Source organism: Melopsittacus undulatus, chromosome 3 (genome assembly GCF_012275295.1).
Source record: "Melopsittacus undulatus isolate bMelUnd1 chromosome 3, bMelUnd1.mat.Z, whole genome shotgun sequence".
Classification (NCBI taxonomy): domain Eukaryota; kingdom Metazoa; phylum Chordata; class Aves; order Psittaciformes; family Psittaculidae; genus Melopsittacus; species Melopsittacus undulatus.
This window is the reverse complement of record NC_047529.1, coordinates 96,322,886-96,342,906: the sequence shown is the minus strand read 5'-3', so window position 1 is coordinate 96,342,906 and position 20,021 is coordinate 96,322,886.

Below are 20,021 nucleotides of genomic sequence, written 5' to 3'. Positions count from 1 at the left end.
TCTGGGCCAACTTCCAAGTGAGTTTCAACTCAGAAGTTAGATCAGCTTACACAGAGTCTTTGAGTCATGTGTAGATGAGAAATCCTCTTCCAGTCAAGATCAGCTCAGACTGCTTATTAGAGAACGTGAGTCCTTTGGTATTATCTATGTAGTACAAACATTGTTAAGAGTTGAAACTGAGCTACAGGTTAAAGACAACTTTTCCAGGTTCATACAAGAAGCCTGAAGGTGTTACAGGAAAGATGCTCTTCTCTTCTGTGGTAATGGGCTCTTTCAGTGGTTTATTCCTATGGAAATTTATCCTGGCCTGCATCAAAAGGAGCATAATCAGCAGGTCAAAAGAGGTGATCCTGCCACTCTACTTTGCTCTCATGAGACCTCACTTGGAGTATTATGTACAGTTCTGGTGTCCTCAACATAAAAAGGGCATGGAACTGTTGGAACAAGTCCAGTGGAGAGCCACAAGGATGGTCAGGGGACTGGAGCACCTCCCGTATGAAGACAGGCTGAGAAAGTTGGGGCTGTTCAGCCTGGAGAAGAGAAGGCTGTGTGGAGACCTCATAGCAGCCTTCCAGTGTCTGAAGGGGGCCTACAGGGATGCTGGTGAGGGACTGTTCATTAGGGACTGTAGTGATAGGACAAGGACTAACAGGTTCAAACTTAAACAGGGGAAGTTTAGATTGGATATAAGGAAGAAGTTCTTGACTGTGAGGGTGGTGAGGTACTGGAATGGGTTGCCCGGGGAGGTAGTGAATGTTCCATCCCTGGCAGTGTTCAAGGCCAGACTGGATGAAGCCTTGGGTGGCATGGTTTAGTATGAGCTGTCCCTGCCCATGGCAGGGGTGCTGGAACTAAATGATCTTAAGGTCCTTTTCAACCCTAATTATTCTATGATTATGATATGAACTTCAGACATTTTTGTCTGCACAAGCAGGGAAAGTCTTCTTCAAAGGAAAGAAGATATAAAGTGAGTCAAAGGCCATCAGCATAAGGCACAGTAGCTTTTGCCACTCCAGCACATACTAGAGTGTTGTGGCAATGGAAGTACTGATGAGACAAAGGTAAATCTACCCAGATGCTGGATAGCATGAGAGAAATTTTCTGGAAAATTTCAGATGTGGTGGAAGCTGTTAGGGTCACAAGCTGTGCTACAAGAAGATCAGTTTAGCAAGTAGAGTCAGATGTAAGGAAAAGAGACATTAGACAAGATATTAGAAGTGAAGCCAATCACTGCAGAAGTCAGAAACAGAAACATGATGTGATCAAAGCAAAATATTGCTAGAATTATCTCCTTTGCTATTTTTTCAGGTATAACAATAAATATAATGCTTTGCTTTATATTAGTTTTATTTTATTCTACTTTCTTTTTATTTTCCCAAGAACAAAGTTTTTGAAATAAATTAACTGTGTTTTAAAACTGTACTCATGCAACTAACAGAAATTGGAGAAAATCAGCCCAGTTATTTATCTTGGTTATTATCGTGGTTGTTATAAAGACTTTTTTCCCAGAGTAGAGAAAAATTATTCTGACCCTTCTGTATCTCAGCCTCCTATGGGCTTAATCTGCCTGAAAGGAGCTATATCTATTTCCATTTCTTCCTTTTGATCCAGGAAAAGTCTAGATCTGCAAAACCAACAGTTTCTTCCTGTAACTCCTGATAACAGGAGCTATGACAACAGTCCAGGCTAGCTGGGACTAATTTAAAGAGTTTTAAGGAGGAAATTGTCAACTAACACCAGATACTCTATAGAAGACTAGGAGCAGAGTAGCCTGCAGTTGGCTTCAAAACTTTGGTTTAGGTGGTAATTAAAATATACTCAGAAACTTTGGGTGGCTGCTGTAACAAGGCTTGGACTTTTTGGTTGTGTTTCAGTTGTATTGTTCTTGAGATTCAACAAGAAAGAGCACAAAGCAAGGTTCACAGTGGCCATTTTTATAGGACCCTACAACAGCATCCCTGGCAATGTTGCTCATTTTAATTTCCATGATGGTACATGTTGTATGGTCTTTTAAGTTCTTTACTGGGCATCCTGAGAACATCCCAGCTGTAGTACCTGAGAAAGAACCTTACAGTATATGGGCTTCAGAGAGCCCCTCAATTCCACCATCACTTGACAGCTGAGCCAGCCACATTGAGGAACGTTTCTGGTCTGCTCACAAAATAACCCCCAAATCCACTTGCTTGCATTTGTGCCAAACTCACTGGACATTTTTCTCCCAAAGATAAAATTACTTTGGTGTAGCCCATTTGCATGAGGAGTTGATGAAGAAATAGTAGGCATGAGGATCGTGCACACACCTGCCAACACAACCACTGGCAAGTCTCACCTTGGGATTCAGCCCATCCTCCTAACAAAACATCCTCTGAGATGGAAAGCAGCATAGTTCACAACATGGTAATCCCACAGTGTGATCTTTCATAAATGTGAAGTATATGGAAAGGATTTATAAAGTGGCTAAAATCTCCCCCCAAAAAAAAACAAGCAGTAAGAAATGGTAAACTATGGAAAGTCCTGCACCAGAATGTACTGGTGCTCTCTGTGTTCACTGGAAGTACAGATTATTTTGAAAATATTGTGAAAATAAGACTGGTGTCAGACAAAAGGCAGCTGTCAAATTATATTTACTATGAAGTGACAGTATTTGTTCTCTGTTCAAGTGTCCTCACAGCCTGCTTTTGGCTGAACAGCTGAGCACCACAGCTATTCCCAGCGCAGTGTGCTGCTGCAGACTGTCTTCTCCCATGACTTAGCTCCTGCATACCTCAGGGGAAGCTGGTCACTGGCCAGATGGACAGTGTCTATATACAGTTCCCTGAGACTGAAGAGGGGCTGTGGCATGGTGATATGAGCATGCAAAAGCCTGACATTGCAACATGGAAGCATAGTGCAGGAACTAGAGATCTGAGTTTCAGTGTTTCTGAGACTTGGAGGACTAGGGCAAGCAGAGGTGAGCTTTTGGGAGAGAAAAGGGTGGATAGTCCCCACTGCCCTATAAATCAGTAAATGCTAGTGGAGCAAGAATCCTTCTCACAAAGCTCTGTTACCTGTTTGGGATCTGGCTCAGATGCACTGGTTAGTGTCTTTTCTGAGCAGTGGGAAATGATGTATCTCACTTTACTGATTCAGCCTCCAAATATCCCAGATCCTTTATAAATGACTAATGAATTTAAAACTATGGAGAAAGCTTGGTTCTTTTACATTTAAGCAGCTCCTACTGAGAAAACATCCCCTATGTCATGTAAGCACCAGGTGCTTTGACAATAAGCAGCTATGGGATAAACTGGATTTAAGGATACCAGTTTGTTAGATTAATTTCTTCCTTCATGGCACTCAGCATGCCTCAAAACACTGTTTGAGGGATTTTTATTTTGTTCAAGTTTTGGGCTTAACATTTTTTAGGTTTTCTTACCTCAGTGCTCCTCACATCACTGCTGCTGTCCAGATAACTCACAGCATTACTCCAGTCCCAGCTTGCCATTCCCTCCTCCCCTCTGTCTGCCCCACAACCCCATGTTGTAAGGACATTTCACAACTGGAAGAGGCAGAAAACTCACTTCTAATTCTGCATTACATCCTCATTTGTTGAAAGCATCCATCTCTTCTGATCCCTCTGTATTGTAAGCCTTGCCTTTCCTGAGGCTGTACTGATCAGGGAACTTGTCTGTAACAGCCCTGGAGCAAGCCTCCTTCAGCACTACCTGCAGTGCTGCCCTTCCCTGGGTATCACTTAGTAAGACAGCTGCGTGATGAGGGGTGAGAGAACAAGTAGCAGCGTGTGCAAACACTCTGGCTGATCTAGGCATCAATAATACAGGCACTTCCCAAATTGCAGATAGAAAAACAATTCTTATCAAGAAAGCTGTGAATGCTGGGCTTTTGGCAGAAGTTTTGTGAAGTTTCTGCTGGAGTCTATTGCACTTTCTCTTCATATCCTCAAACAAACAAAAACACATTTTGTCACAAACAAAAATATCATCCTCTCCGAACAAGGCCTCCATCAAGATTAAGAAACAAATAATTGACTCCCCTGAAACAATGGAGCTATACAAGATTATGTTTGAAAGGGAAGGTGTTTGTGAGAGTTAGGCAGGTGCTCAAATCTATTAAGTTCTGTTCTTCTCTTCATTAATAAAAGAAAGCAACATAAAAATATGAACACATTTACGTAGTTATCTGTCAATTAGTTTTAATAAATATTCACAAAATAGGGGAAAAAACTTTCTAGAACATCTTCTGGTGTGATTTTAGATTGCTATTTAAACTGAGTAACAGATAAAAGTGTTTAGAAAATGTATTATTGTTCAAAGGTTGCCAGGCTGAAATCCAATACAGTGCTAGAAACAACTTACTTGTGAAAAAAAGAAAATTGGCAGGTAGGCTTCAAGGATACTGGTTTCAATTTGTACCTTACTGTGTCCCAAGGTGTAAACTCTGCCCCTGTATCTCAAAATTCAGAAGAACAAAGGCTTTTTCCCCTGCATTCCCACTGACATTTTTCTTGACCAAACACAGAACACCAACATCTTCCTTTTCTCACAAAAAAAGTGCAGGAATCACATATGTCTGAGTAGAGCTGTGGTATAAGTTTTAGCCATAGCATGGCACTGACATTCAACATGAGTGAAATAAAAATTATTTGCTCTGCTTGGATAAATCCCAAAGCCATACAAATCATTAACTCTTCTAAGCCAATTATTCTTTTAAAGTTCAATTAGTTATATTCTGGCCTTTCCAGAACTATAATTTAGCTAAGAAAGGACGTACAGCACCTGCACACATGATCAAAAATGTCCCAGTGTTCTGATGTGACAGCAACGTTATAAAACTGAAAGAAGTACCTAGAGGACTACTTGTCTGCAGATTTGCGTAGAGAAAATGTGGAAAATAAATATGCGTTGTATTTCATTTATTCTCATGACACTCATTCTGCTAGCCCAAAGACCAATTCCCATGCCATAGGATCATAGAATTATAGAATCAGGTAGGTTGGAAAAGACATTTAATATCACCACATCCAACTCTTCCACAGCACTGACAAGTCCACCACTAAACCATGTCACTAAGGGCCTTATCTACATCTTTTTTTTACACTTCCATGGGCAGTGATTCCACCATTTCCTTGGGAAGCCTGGTTCAATACCTGACCACCCTCTCAGTGAAGATATTTTTCCTAATATATTTATGCTTTCCACTCTGAAATCCCACAACAATAATAGGCTCCCAGGGCACTGTTCTTAGACTATCAATGTGAGGAATCAAAAATGTAGTAACTTTGTTAAGTTTTCTCCTCTGTTTTTATATCTGTAGTGACGTGAAATAGCCTTCATGCAGATAAAAATCTGGCTCCTAGCGTACAGTCTACCAGATCTAATGCTTTTCAGCAAAGCCCATCATGTACTATTAGAAGTTGTGAAAATCCATGGATATTCCAAGATCAAAGCCAAATAAATAAATTATTGAGTTCCATATAAATCTGTGGAAAACAATACTATGCAATTTGCTACTTCAAGCCTTCTCTTTTTGTCTCATTTTATTGTCCCATCAGCATTCATTCATTACAAAATTGTTCTGCTTAATTCTTATACAAGTTCGCAGTTGCACCATATATTTCACTGGCTTTGCCTATCAAACCTATCAAACCAATGCCTCATTGATCCCACTCACACCTACAATACTCCCTTCAAATAAAAAGTTTAGAATAGGGCCAGATTCACAACCAAAACTGCCACCAAAACCTCCTGGCTTTTGCTACCACACCTTCCCTTCTTGATGGTTCTGGACTGAAAAACCACACACCCTAACTACAGCATTTGTCTATTTTGCTTGGGCTAATACAGTGTGATGTAAAAATTAAAATTAGGCAATCAGTTGTTCTTGTTTAATGTTTATAAGAAAAATGAAAATACTATGGGGCAACACACCCCAGCTGGCAGAAACTAATTTGGTATGTTCCCATCTGATTATGCTTATGACCTGATATTTTTTCTTTCTGTTCTCATCTTTGATAAACTCTCCCTCCTGCTCTGCTTATGAAGAGTGAAAGTACCTTTGAGCTAAAAAGCCAGACTTGTTAAATGAAACTGGTATCAAACAGTCAGTTGCAAAGTATTTATTTTTGTCAGACTTTCTGCCAATTAATAGTTCTGCTACTCATCTGGGTTTTGATACATAAAGTCATTTCTCCATCTGAAAGACCAGTTTTCAGTTTTTCCTTTATTAAACCCAGGATTTCTCAAGGTTAGTATTGGTGAGGAATACTTTCTCTTGACAAAACACAAAGAAAATTGCATAAAACTAAAACCACAAAGAAATTCACAGAATTCACTCTGATGCTCAAATTAAAAAAATTATCATCTATATTTTCAGCACCTTTGTATTAACACTGCTTAACTATCCTGCTATACTTTTAGATTCTGTTTTTTGCTCTATGCAATCAGCTGCAATGCAAAGAAATCTTTAATGAATATAAATATCTGTATCAAGGGTGATAAAAAATCTTAAGTAATTTTGCAATCATGTCAACACAGAAATTCAAATAACAGAGGTTTATAAGTGTTTATATCTCATTAACATAGGCACAGGAATATCACCAGCACTACGGATTTTGCAGTTTTATCAATGCCTTTATGTAACTTGTTTGCATTTATAGATTATATTTTTAAGATGTAAATATATCATATTTTCTTTTCCAAGATGATCTGAAAGTTCAAATCAAGCAAGTATGGTTTTCAGTTTTGATAAAAGAATCTCCAACTAAACAAAGCTTGTAGCTATTTGTGTGTAGGGCTATCAGAGGACTTTATTTACAAATGCATATTCCAACATGATAGGATATGGAACAAAATACTTGCACTATGTTACCAGAAAGTTTAAAGATTAGGTATGAGAAAGAATTCCAAAAGAGTAGTGACAGAAATAGAGGCGCCTCTTTATTTCTAAATAAATAATCATGAGGGCTTTTTTATGGAAAGGTCTTCAGTAGTGACATTCCTTTCTGTGATAACGTGAGAACCAGCTTGTATCACTACTAAACACTATGTTCATCTATAATATAATCTTCCTTACTGCTACAGGTATGCAGCAGCATATACTGTTCTTTTATGTATTATCCAATTTTCCAGATTCTAATAACTATAAAACTTGTACCTACATTTTTTTCCTGAAATAATTAAAATGTATAAATAATTTTAGATCTACAGTTTAATCTTATGGCTAAATAAGTAATTTCTGGTCCATTCTGGGGGGGGGGGGGGTTTATGCACATAGTTACATATAAATTTAAAGCCTTATTTTATTGCCTTGGTATCTCAGATTTTGCACTGCTATGAGCAACAAATATACCTTGCTTTTTCAAACTAGAATGGAACTAGAACACTTGACCAAAAAAACACACATGCTTAGTTTTGAGTTTCACTTGAGCTAGTTTACTGCGCAATTACCTTTTGTTTTCCTGCTCCTCACAAAAGTTGCTTTGCATGTTATCAGCTGTAACAAGTTAGTGTTAGCCTTGCTCAGGCTTGTTTCTGTAATGGCTGCTATTCAGCTCAGATTCCCCATCCGCGGACAAAGCTAAGAAAACCAGTTAGGCTATGCAGGAGGCAGAGAAGGGGATGTTCAGTGAGAGTGACAGCTCATCCAGCCTTCATGGCTGTGAGAAAACCTTGGCTATCTCAGTTTTAGTGGCTGTTAAGTGAAAGAACCCTAAAGATATTATTTGAAAAGTGATATTTTCAAGCCCACTTCATTTTTTAGGGAGCTTGAGACCTGACATCTGAACAATGGCAATGAACCAGTGCTCCCAAGCACACACTGCTGTTTTAAATTCTGGGTCTGACCATTTCCTTCAGATTTCTCAGTCTATCATGGCACAAAACTGAAATAAGTGTGTGGCAGAGGCCTCAATTAGAAATACAGGTGATGACACAGGAAAAAGCCTTAAAAAACAGTGGAATTCATTCCTTCCTGAGACCGCCATGTAATTATTTTTTTCTGCTGACATTGAGAATTTTGTGTAATAATAGTAATGAAGACATCAAATATGTGAGGAAAAAATGGTCAGCTTTGAGTCTACAGTAAACAACTGATATCTCTTGACAAGGGAAAGTATCTCTCATTTTTAATATATAGCCTTTAACATGTTCTTTTTTTCCCTCCATTTCATTTTAATCTATTTGCTTACCCCAGCTATTATCCAGTCTTCTTTAATATAGTATCAGATCCTATCCCAAATGTTGAAGTTTATGCCTCCTCACATTTCTTATAAGGCAACAAAATGGTATGACTGTCAAGGGGAAATACAGCTTAAGGGCTGGCAAGCAGATGCTGTAGCAACCCACAATGCATATACATGTATATATTCCCACTAACAGAGCTTCATCCTGAACTGCCAAAGGGGAAGGAAAATTAGGCCATTGGTGTTATTTATGGTCATGCAAGTGCTCTGTGTGTCTCTCTGCCTGTGTTGATCTGTCTGTGTGTGTATATGCATGTGTTGCTCGTCTGCATCTGAATGCCTGGGCCTGCTTAACATTACCAACCTTTTTTAATCTTACAAATTGAAAATATTTGAATGAAAGTTTTCACATATGACTAAATGAACTGAGTATAATTATCAACAATATAAATATTTGTATAGAAAGATCTTCATGCTTGTATTTACTGGAATACGATTAAAATCAATCTTATTTTTTTCCCATAATTCATCAGTGGCTTTTTCTTTATATTTTTAAATGTATTCATGGAGGAGAGGATCACAAATCAATTATCCAAAGCCGAGATCCACATAGGTAAGAGGCACAAAACAAAAGTTCAGCAAACAGATTTTGAAAAGAATATATTCTATCATTTTTTTTCTCATCACTTATATTTGCAAACTAGGTGATCAAGAAAAAATGTCTTTTGTTCTTAATACTAGCTTAAAGAAGAATCAAAGGCAGCTAAACATATGATTGATATTTGAGAAAGCAAACAGACTGTGTAGACAGTGTAGACAGTGTAGTGGGTTTTAAATAATTAACATAAAAAGCTTTCTGACACTGTGAGGGTTGTTGACCCTCAAGTTACTTGGCAAGTTACTTACAACTGGTCAACCAAAATAGAAATGCTAAATACTTTCTGTGGCTCATCAGAGTAAAAATATAAAATACTGTATGCTCTAGAGAACTTTGTGTGGCATTAAATTGATGCCTTAAAACACTCCCTTTGTGGTGTTCTGATACTGCTGTCCTTCAACACCTGCTTTGTACACACTGCTGATGAGCATGCATACACTAAACAATGCCCTCCATCTTCACTTACACGTCTTTTCCCAAGTGTTCCTAGTGTATTGGCAAGTACCAGTCCCCCTGTGCTTTCTGCAGGCGCCAGCACTGGCCTCTGTGTCCCTTCCTTTCCCAGTTTTCCCTCTGGGCTGTTTTGGGTTCCCTGTCACACCTGTGGGGTTAGGACACTGTCTGTCTTTCCTTGGTGTATGGATAGAGGCATCTCTTTGCTTAGTAAAGGTCCCTGCCTAAACTCCAGTACTTCTAGTGCTGCATCCATGGCATTTTGCTCCTCAGATATTAGGAACATTCTTCTCTATTCTTTAGAGAGTTCATTGCTGCTCATCCTCCTAACATTGAGACTGCAGCTTTATTTGTGACAGCAGAATGAAACTCCAGAATTTCTTTTATTTTGTACTTTGCCTAATAACATATTGTAAGTACACATGCACTTTGCAGTCACTGCTGTGTTTCTCAAATTGAGGTGCTACAGGTTCATAGTTCAACTGTTCTTCCAGAGTTAATTGAAGACTGTTATGCCCTTAGAGCTAGCCTTTATCGGGAATAAGGACTCCTCTCAGTTTTTAATATTCCACGTCAGCCACTGCTCATAGGCAGAATATGGAGCTCTGATCAAGCCACATTTCTAGAGCTCAAGCTCTGCTGGGTGTTTTGGTTCATCTGTTTTGTTTTTTTTTCTCAAGCTATTTTCTTGGTTCATTTTACTTCTGGTACCACATGTAATACAGCAACCATTAAAAAAGGAGTACTGACAACGTTCTGCCTCATTAGGTGCCTGGAGCAGCAGCAGTCTGTGGAAAGCCTGCCTGTGCCAGCTGCAAGAGCTTGTGGAGCCCCAACAGCTCCTTCCACAGTGCCAGCATAGCAGTTCATGCAGCCACCCAATTACCTGAACTGGGAACAGACACCATTGAAAAGTAACCTTGCAAGAGAAAATTGGTTCATTTCCAGCTAGATGAGTACCCTGAGCCTGTTGTTGTTTGGTCTTTTTTTTAATAGCCCTTCATCATCTGCACTAGGAAAGCAGTGGTACCTTGCAGGGACAAGCAGCCATAGGAAGAACCTGCTTGAGACAAGATTTCCTGCAAGGAGATCTCTGTGGAATCACAGCCAGAGGGCTGAGTTCTGACTGATCAGAACCACCACAAAAAACCTAGAGATAGCTACCATTGTACTGCCTTGTGTTAGGGCCTCTTCATAAAAGGAAAGAGGGCTTGATGGGGTGCTCTAATAGTGCATGACTTCAATACTGCATGTATTGAATTCAGGGAGGGAGGTAGAGGTGGGGACATCCACTGCAGCACATGTACCAAGATTTCTGTGGCCATGATTAAGCTTGTTAACAGATACTTAGGGGCACACAATTTGAAGGTCTGTATATAGATACACAGCTCTTTTCCTAGTATCTTGGAAACTTTAGGGAAATCATGTGGATAAATTTGTCTGTTTCATGGGATTTTTATGTGCTACAGGCATGATCAGGCTTTATATTCATTGTGAAAAGCTAGTTGTAGTATTTTACAAATCAGTATTCAAACTCAAAGCTATTTCATGTTTCTATCTATGACTACAGTGTATTTTGAGTTCCAGAAACTTTAACTGAGAAAGGTACAGCTGCTGAAAAAGCAGTGAATCACTCAGGCTGAACTTTAACACCCATTCAACATCTAATTAGTTGAATTAGAGCCACTTTGCAAGAGAGTCAATCAATTCACTAGCTTTAGCTGCCCCAATGGTTCTGAAATTTGATGATGTTATCATTACTTCAGTGGAGACACTCAGTTAGCATTTTAATAAGTGCATTTTCATCCAGCACTTTAGCTTTGAACCAGGAACTATCATAACTTAAAATACTATCTGCAAAATGCAGACTCTCCTGGGCTAGCAATGTGTCCACATCTAAAAACTTTTCTGCTAGAGCACTCATTACTTTCACATGGATCAAGAAAGAGAATTACCGTCATCTAGAATTTCATGATGTGCAGACTGAGAAGGTAATTAACAGGACAGAACTCGAACTGAAGGAATACCATTTCAGAAGAAGCTCAAAATGAATTATTAAAACTCACTATTCACATATGAATAAATGGTGAGATGAAAGTACCTCCACAAGTTTTAAACTAGCCTTTAAATACAGACCAGATTAAAAACTACATTACTAGTTTTCTCCAAGTTACACAAATACATTTGATGTTTCACAGAATTACTGTCAAGTGAAGGCTGAAGGTTTCTGTAAAGCGCACATACAGAAAGCCTGGATTGGCTTCATCTCTTGACTATTCTCACTATTCCCTTGGGAAGTGGAGAAGGGGCTCTTGTTGCTCTAAAATTGCTTGGTCTGACTTCTAAGCTCTTTGTCTTGCTGAGAAATAGTATGTGGGCAGCTGGATCCCTCCTTCTGCTGTAGGACATGAAGATATGGCTCAAGCATCCTCTAAGAAGACTGATTATTTTATGTTGGATGATGTGATGCAGGTCAGTTCTAAGAGGAACCTAACAAAGGGTGATACATATATCACTGCTGAGTGTCTAGATTAGCTGTCTTTGAGCAGCCTCCTGTACACAGAGTGAAAGATGTGGTTCTCCTAAGGCATCTTGTGGAAAAGCTGTAAACTGGGTGGAATGAATGGTAATTCAGTCCCCTAAGTCTATCCCTTCCCTCTCAGCTGATGAGTCCCTCCCATCTCTCTCAGGTACACTGGAGGCTTTCCTGCTTGAGTTCACTGTTATTTTTTTTTAAATATCACCCCATTTCTTGTGTTTTCTTGAATGAGTACTCTTTCCAAAAGATGGCATAGTTCAAAAGTTCTTGAAAGCTTCTTCATAATGCTTTCACACCCTTCTAGCACACAGCTACCATGGAAAATTCTCTTTTAAAAGTGAGAGTTTCAGAAAAGCAGAATGAATGAAACCAAAGATTTAGAATTAAATTGTTGTGTGTGCTGTAGGCCAGCACACAGTGTCAGCTTTCACTCCTGCTATAGAAACATTAGTTGCTGTGCCAGGCCAATTTCATTTGTTGGACTGTTGCAGTGTTTTGCCTTCTTTTTATGCTTTGTTTTGGTTTTTCTTCCTTATGCGATATCACTGCACAACTGTCCCTACCACATACCTTTCAAACACATCCTCTCTCTGGAAGTTAATTTCCCAGATTTCCACTAAACTTCAGACCCCTTAGAAAATGAAAGGAGCCAGCATTTTGCAAAGGTGATAATTATCAGAGAACACCATAGTTCTCAGCTCTACAGTGTTCCTATCTGCTTGAACAGTTTGTTCTTTTTAAGTTTTGGGCAGATGTTAAGAGAGGATAGTGGGGATAAGTATGAAAATGGAAACGTGATGGGCCATCACTGGAACATCACAGTGGCAGGGAACAGCAGCTTAGCTCTAAGCCACTGACAGATCAGGGCTGGTTTTCATGCATGTGCATTTCAGTTGCTGTCAGTGCAATTACTGCAGCAAAGGAGGATTCCTTTTCCAAGTTACAGAACTGGGGTCCTCAGGAGACTGAAATATAGTGGAAAATGGGCTAGAAGATTTGCATGGAAACTTGAGCAAAAGGGAAAATAAAAAGAAACAGGTCATGCAGTCAACAGGGAAAGTGTGCAGAGCTACCAGACTAGAACAGAAGATGTAGCCTTTATCACTCTTTAGAAGGGAATGTTATTATCTTAATTACAACACCCTTATTCAGGAGTCATTAAACCACTATTTCTCTTTTCATTTATGAAATGTAATCTAAACAAAATTTGCTGTTGAGTTTTCAGAGGGTTTAGGTCTACATTTAGTAATTTAAGCCTAAAATGATGCCAGCAACCTACTGCAGAGGAGGTGTTTGAATCCAGGACCCTGAATTTTTAAGTTACCCTCCTAATTCCAGAGCCATAACTGATTTTTATAGTGCTTATGGAAAAGGTTCCAAATCGTGTAAGCCACAATGAGGTAATACACAGTTGACTTTTGGCTTCCCTTATGTTGATCAGCTGCACTCCTCCTTGCTGTGTGTCCCCTCAATTTCAGCCTCTATCAGATATTTTATATGAAATAAGCCGGCTTCCTGAGAATCCTAAGAGACAAAAATGAGAAAAAAAGGAGACAAGGCCATGAAAATGGAGAAACATCTCTCACCCCCAAGTCACCTTCTCCATCACAGCTTTGAGCAAAATCATGCATTTAGATCTAGTCTTCCACACAGAGTTTTTGCTTCCTCTCCCAGAAAATGTTGTAATATCAGCACATTAAACCTGCACAGGCTAAAGCAAAGTCCTAGCTTATGCAGATCAAGACCTCAAGGTAAAAATACGCCTATCTCTAGAGAGGAATGAGGACAACAAGCCATGGGCATGGTTCAGCAGAAAATCTAATTCCCCATGTTAAGCATCTCTACCAATTGTGCCTCATTCAGCTTAATGTGTTTGTCCTTCGCATTCATGGACACAACTTTTTTTTTTTTAAGAAAAATAATAGATGAAAAAGAATATGCAAGGTACTGGAAGAGCTAATCTTTTAGAAGAAAACAACTTGACTGGCACGAGTTAATTTCCTTTCCATCCTCTTCCTATTAAAGATTATGAAAGAGTGAATTATAAAACAGCACATTCATAGTAGACTAAAATCACTTTTCATGCAGAGAATAATAAGTGTGTTGAATAGTTTACTATTTTAAAAGATTTAAATGTAACCCTGGAGGAAATATTTGTACTTAAAGGTATGAGCAAAAGCAATTAAAGTAACAGTTTCTACTCCCCAGTCACGTTAGGATGTTTATATGCTGTGAAAGACAGTCAGAAGTCAATGGGTCAGATCCAGATCTAAATTTTGTAAAAATCAATGCAGAAGTTAGAGGGACCAACCCACTTTAAACTTGATGGACATCTGATGCAGTGTCTATTATGATGCACTTTGTTTTCTCCAGAGTTTCCCTGCTGTGTGTTGGCTGTGCCAGCCTGTTTCCTCTTTTCAAGAGGAGACAGTGGCAAGTTTGGCCCATGGACTTGCTGAATGCAGCCTAGTCCAAAGCCAGGGCTGGCAGTAGTGGCAGCAGTAGCACAGGAGAGAGGAGCATACCCCCCAGAAAAGACCATTTTAGTCTCAGGAGGTTTAAATGTAGTTTTCCCAAGGGAGAGGTATGAAGCAGTTTCTCTACACTGCTCCTGGTGCCAGGGGGATGAAGTGTCCAGTTCCTCAGCTATGCAGCAGAGCTGGACTTGATCAGCTTTCTTTAGTATGACACTTCGAGCCACCTGAATAGCCTGAAAAGCTGCACAGGCTTTTTTCCTTAAATATCCCACTCTCCTTACCCCAAATCTGAGATAACCCCACTTTGTTCTGCTTTAAAACTCCTCTGGATTCCTCTACCAGGAATTCAATTCCCTCCCTAGGATGCTAAAGAGCCTGTAACTCCCTCTCAAGCTTTTCAATAGTTTGCCTACATAAACAAAGCTCTGTATGGACTTCAGCCTTTAACGTGTAAACCTATATATACATAGTGCAATACGCTACAACAGAGCCTACAGATACAGAGGAAGCTGTATTTTACCAGTGTGACTTTTGGAGCATTACAGACTTCAGAAATTGATGTTATAAACTTGTCAGCAGGTGATGTATGGCTGCAGAATTATCCCAGCACTACCCTTTGTGTCCTTTGGATGAAACATTAAAGAAAATTTGAAGCTAACTATGCATGAGATGCACTAAAACTATATGCTTAAATAACACCCATCCACTGTATTTTACTATTTCATTTCAGGTCACTTTTTTCCAGAGTGGAAATACATAACTAGGTGAACAAGTATTTTCTTCCTGAATATTTTATTTAAATGCTTACACTGTGAGTTGTCTGAGCTTCGGGAAGAAACTTTTTACATCCTTGTAACAGGACCAAAACATGGAAAGGCCACCATTTTATGCTTATACTTCACAAGATCATCAATTGCAAAATATGCTAAATAATGGAGAACATTATCGAACATTTTCATTCTGGGCTTGATTAAAATCTCATAGTAATGTTATTTCACCTTGATCTTCCTTCTCATGTCTCCCATAATAACTCCATTATGTAACACTAGTTTACCCAAAAGCATTGAAGACTCATGCACAACCTATTGAAACAGATAGAAAGATTGTCCTTTTCTTACAGCATAAAGGCAGAAAGATATCTGAATACAGATTGAAATAAAAAAATCTTTCTAATCAATTTTTATTGTTTAGCCCATCTCCCCAGAAAATGCAGACCTTTGCCTATTCGGGGAAAGAAAAAAACAACTGAGTAAAGTTGATGGTTTCTATGGATTGTCAGATATTGGAATAGGCTTCCAAGGAAAAGTGGTGGAATTACCTCCCTGGAAGTGTTCAAAAAAATGTGTAGATGAGGCCCTCAGTGATACTGATTTAGTGGTGGTTTTGGCAGTCCTGGAGTAATGGTTGGACTTGATTATCTTTAAGGTCCTTTCCAAGCTAGTTGATTCTATGATTTAGGTGGAACATGCAGCAAAATGCAGGCAATGCAGGCTTGCTTTTGAGAGTTCCCATCAGAAATATTAGATACTGTCTATATCTTTCCAATTTTCTGGTTTTGTATTGCTTTAAAATTATTGGAAAAAGACTTTATAAAAAAGAAATCAGATCAAATATGGGAGGCTACTTTTATAATTTGAGGAAATATTTCTAATCAAGCATTTTTAAATGTATAGGTCTTCAGTGAGAAAATCGACCTTGATGATAAAAAATAAAAGCAGTGAATGCAATTTAAACATCTTCATCATTTTGAGAATGGTGTTGCCAAGATCATGAATGCCTCCTCTTCCGTGAGCTGATTCACTTCTGTAAATTTTTTGTGGTTTTCAGGTGGGGGGAGAAATGATGCTTGAATCAACACGTAAGGACTTCGCAACTTTCAAAAAATCATAAAATGGATAAATCTTATGTTTTGTGACAAATGTCATCATCACTTTGTGAGTTATGTTCCATTTCTTGCTCAATAGCAATGCAACAGTATATCTACAGCACACAGTTACTGAAACTTAATAAGATTTCATGTACTAATCAGAGCCAGGCAAAGTCATAGAGGTGAATTCAGACTGATGGCTCTCTCAAATCTCACCCCAGAGAAAACAAACACAACATATATACTATTTAGAGTCATTCTGAACACTAAGGTTCTGTAGGATGAGTCTGAAAAGCCACTTTTTGTTGCCAGGGCAGGACCAAGAGACTTTCAGTGTAAATGCATGGGCTTACCCATTTTAAAACCTTTCTGAGCTAGACAATCTCATACCTGATTGTCAGCTGTATCAGTCAAGAGCTATTCCATAGGGCTGATAACCATACACTAAAGATGCAGTACAACTGATTGACAAGAATGGGTAAATCAAACCTAGACCACTTGTTTGGAGCTACATGTAGTTCTATTTTTATTCTGAAAAGGACAGGAAGTAGTGTGGAAAGGAGAGGAACGATGGTAACAACTTGGTTTTTAAAGGAAAAAGCACTGATCTGGTCCAATCTGAAATTTGTACACAAGATGCATTCTTGGGTTTTCTCCTTTATTGAAAGTCTTTCAGAAACAAATGTCATCTTGCAGCTGGAGGTAAAGGGAAATTACTTTTACATCTATACCGCCTTTTGTGCCCAGAGGCAATGTTTTCATATCTCCACACCATCACTACATCGTGGGAGAGATTCTTACCTGGTATAATTTGCGTAAATCTGTAATATCCCCTTGAGGATGAGCATAATAGCTCTTTTTCTGCACATTACTGCTTCTTGTACTACGCAGATCAGTGCATCTAACATTAATAGGTTGACTTCAATCTGCACAGTACCAGTGTTAATGACAACATATATTGAAAACAACTTTGGAAACGCTTTCTAATGTTTGTCTCCAGAAAAAAAATCTGGTGGGTCTCGCATTAAGTGGACGTTATCTCCAAGAATGCTAGATGGATTAAAAGAGCTTTCAGCCTTCTTAATACAGACTATCAAATGCAAACACAAGTATGCTTTCCTGTGAAAAAGCTGACATCTTGTTTTATGATGATACCTAGATATACTGCCAGAACAAATGACAATAACATAAATTCTATTGCTATCTGCTTGCAGCTGTCAGAAGCACATTTCTGAAAGTATCCAAATATCAGCTGTGCAGATTTGCTGGAAATAGTAGTAAAGAACAATGTGAAATGAAGGGATTCAGTCACAGTTTGGTTACTGGGAAGAAAGACCTACTTACATTTAGTACTATTTTTCATTTCGTTCTATCCAGTAATGTGTTAAATCTTCACATGAGAACTTTCACTCTATTGTCTTTAAACAGGCTTACTGTCATTATAAATGTTTATAACCTACTGTCAGCAGAACTTCTCTTTAATAATACAGATTATTATAGAAGATGCATTCCTGTGTACAAAGAAAATGACCACTTATGGGAGACATCTTGGTCTATCTGCTGTCAAAAGGCTTTTGTTATATTCACATTTATTGATGCCCAACAGTTTTTTTGTTGTTATTTTCTTATCCCTTTTTTCTCCAAACATTTAATGATGGAAAATTGACCCAAATAGTTTGGAAGGAGTTGTGCTGAGCTCTATGGACATAGTGCATATTTATGGATGTCAGGAGATGTTTGTTTGGAAAGGACTGTAGATTTAGGTATTTGAATAGTAGATACATTGTAAGCTATCTGAAGCAAGTAGTGTCTTTTGTATTTTGGAAGCAGAAGCTTAAGGAGCTACAAAAAAATACTGCCCACAGAAATGAAAATAGGACCAAAAAGAAAAGCATACATATATTAAAAAAGCAGAGTTACTTTGAAAACTTATATTTTTACCTTCAGATTTCTGAGGCATATGTAAGTCACCTTAGTTCTCCTGTGGGTTTTGATATAAAGATCTTAAACAAAGTTGTAGCTCTGTAAGTAATAGGGCATGTTACTATTTCATAATATGATACTGGATATCTACATGTTGTTCTACCAGACATTGAAAAACTAAACATAAGTGGATTTTTTAGCCTGAGTTCTGAAAATATAAAGACGAACATCTTTGGCAGTCCTCTTGATATCATTGTATTTTTCCAAAGTTATCAGCCTAAATTCACTTTCAGAGTAAGTCAGCTGCAGTCAGCAGCATTTTAACACAATGAACTTGGCTTAATGGAATTGAGGTCTGGGTAATAGTAGTTAAAATATATTGCTTTCTTAAAATTAATGTGGTTCAAAAGTAAGCCCAGGACTTCACTGAGTAGCAAATAGTAGGTTTCTTATTAGTTCATCTGTTAATATAGTTTTGAACAGGTGTGCACCTCCCAAACTTCTGTTTACTGCATTTTCATTGGATTTCTTGGAGTGATTTCAGAGAGCAGACTTGGACTTTATTTGGATGAGTTAACTGGAAAATATATTCAAGGAATGTACCTCAGCAGCCCCAACCATGAAGGGCCTTCAATCCAGGAGCTCAGACTACGCCGCAACATAAAGCACCCCAAATCCATGTAATAGGGATATCCTGTCCTCATCACAGTTTCTTGCTGTGGATCTTCTCCTGTCAGTCAAGGTTGTTTACTAACAAAGGCATAGCCTCTGGCCACATTAATAATGTAACAAAGGTAGCAACAATGGCAATGAAATCCCTATGCCAGGTTTTTGGTGACATCAAATGTTTCTATGTAAAACATTACTTTGAAAAATAGTTTCTTACTGTCCTTCATTGCCAACAATATCAGCAGGGAGAGCATGGAGAATGCTTTTGATGCATGCTATCAGAATAATGAAAAACAAGTCTATACTTCTCATACTGAATTGCTGTTAGGTGATCCTGACTTCAGATCTAGAAATAGCCATCTTCAGTACATGATATTCTTTCTGCATTTGCCAGATTGCCTTAACACCCATGGGAAACACAGGCTTTCTCTCTCAAAGCAAACACTGCAGTAACAGTAAAACGTGCAGTAGGCTCAGCTAGTAGAAGTTGTCCTTATCTTCTTGCATTTCAGTAGAGTTAAGCCTAAGCAATATGGAACACTGGTGTTGGGTTAATGCCCTTGACAACCTTAGTTCTTCCTTCAGAACTCCTATAGGAGCATGAACTGCCTCACTGAAGTTTCCCACATGACCCCATCATTAGTCTCATAGCCTGCCTTGTGATCCTTAAGTAGCATCCAGCCCTCCTAACCAATCTCAGTAGAATTTCATCCAGTCTCATTAGCATCTCATGCTAATGCGCATTAGCATGCAGCACAGGCTGCTCATTCTCCAGCATGTTGGGGGGGGAGGGGGGGATCATACAGGTCATATACAACCCTAAATCATAATGAATACTGTGGTAACACAGAAACAACCTATTATGCATCACATAGGACAACAGATATGATTTTCTTAAGTGCCCTTGTGGCTAAAGTGCCTCTGTTGCTGGAATCTCCAGATCTTACGTATCTAAGAAACAGTGCTTCTGAAAGAGATTATTATGCAAGGTCAGCGCCTTGACATGTTTATTGCAGGAATAGGATGGATCCTTGAACCCAGGATTATTTAAATCTGGGACCTTGTTTTCACCTATAAAGGAAGCTTGCTATACAATTGAAATTCTGATTGAATTTGTCCTTATCTCTCACTAAGACTTAACTAACATGTGACATTCAGGAAGCAGTTGCAGTATTTTGAATTAGCAATTTAGTAAGAAATTATTGCAGAACAGAACTGCTGCTTTTGCCTTCTGGAGATAGAATATGCTAATGCATTTA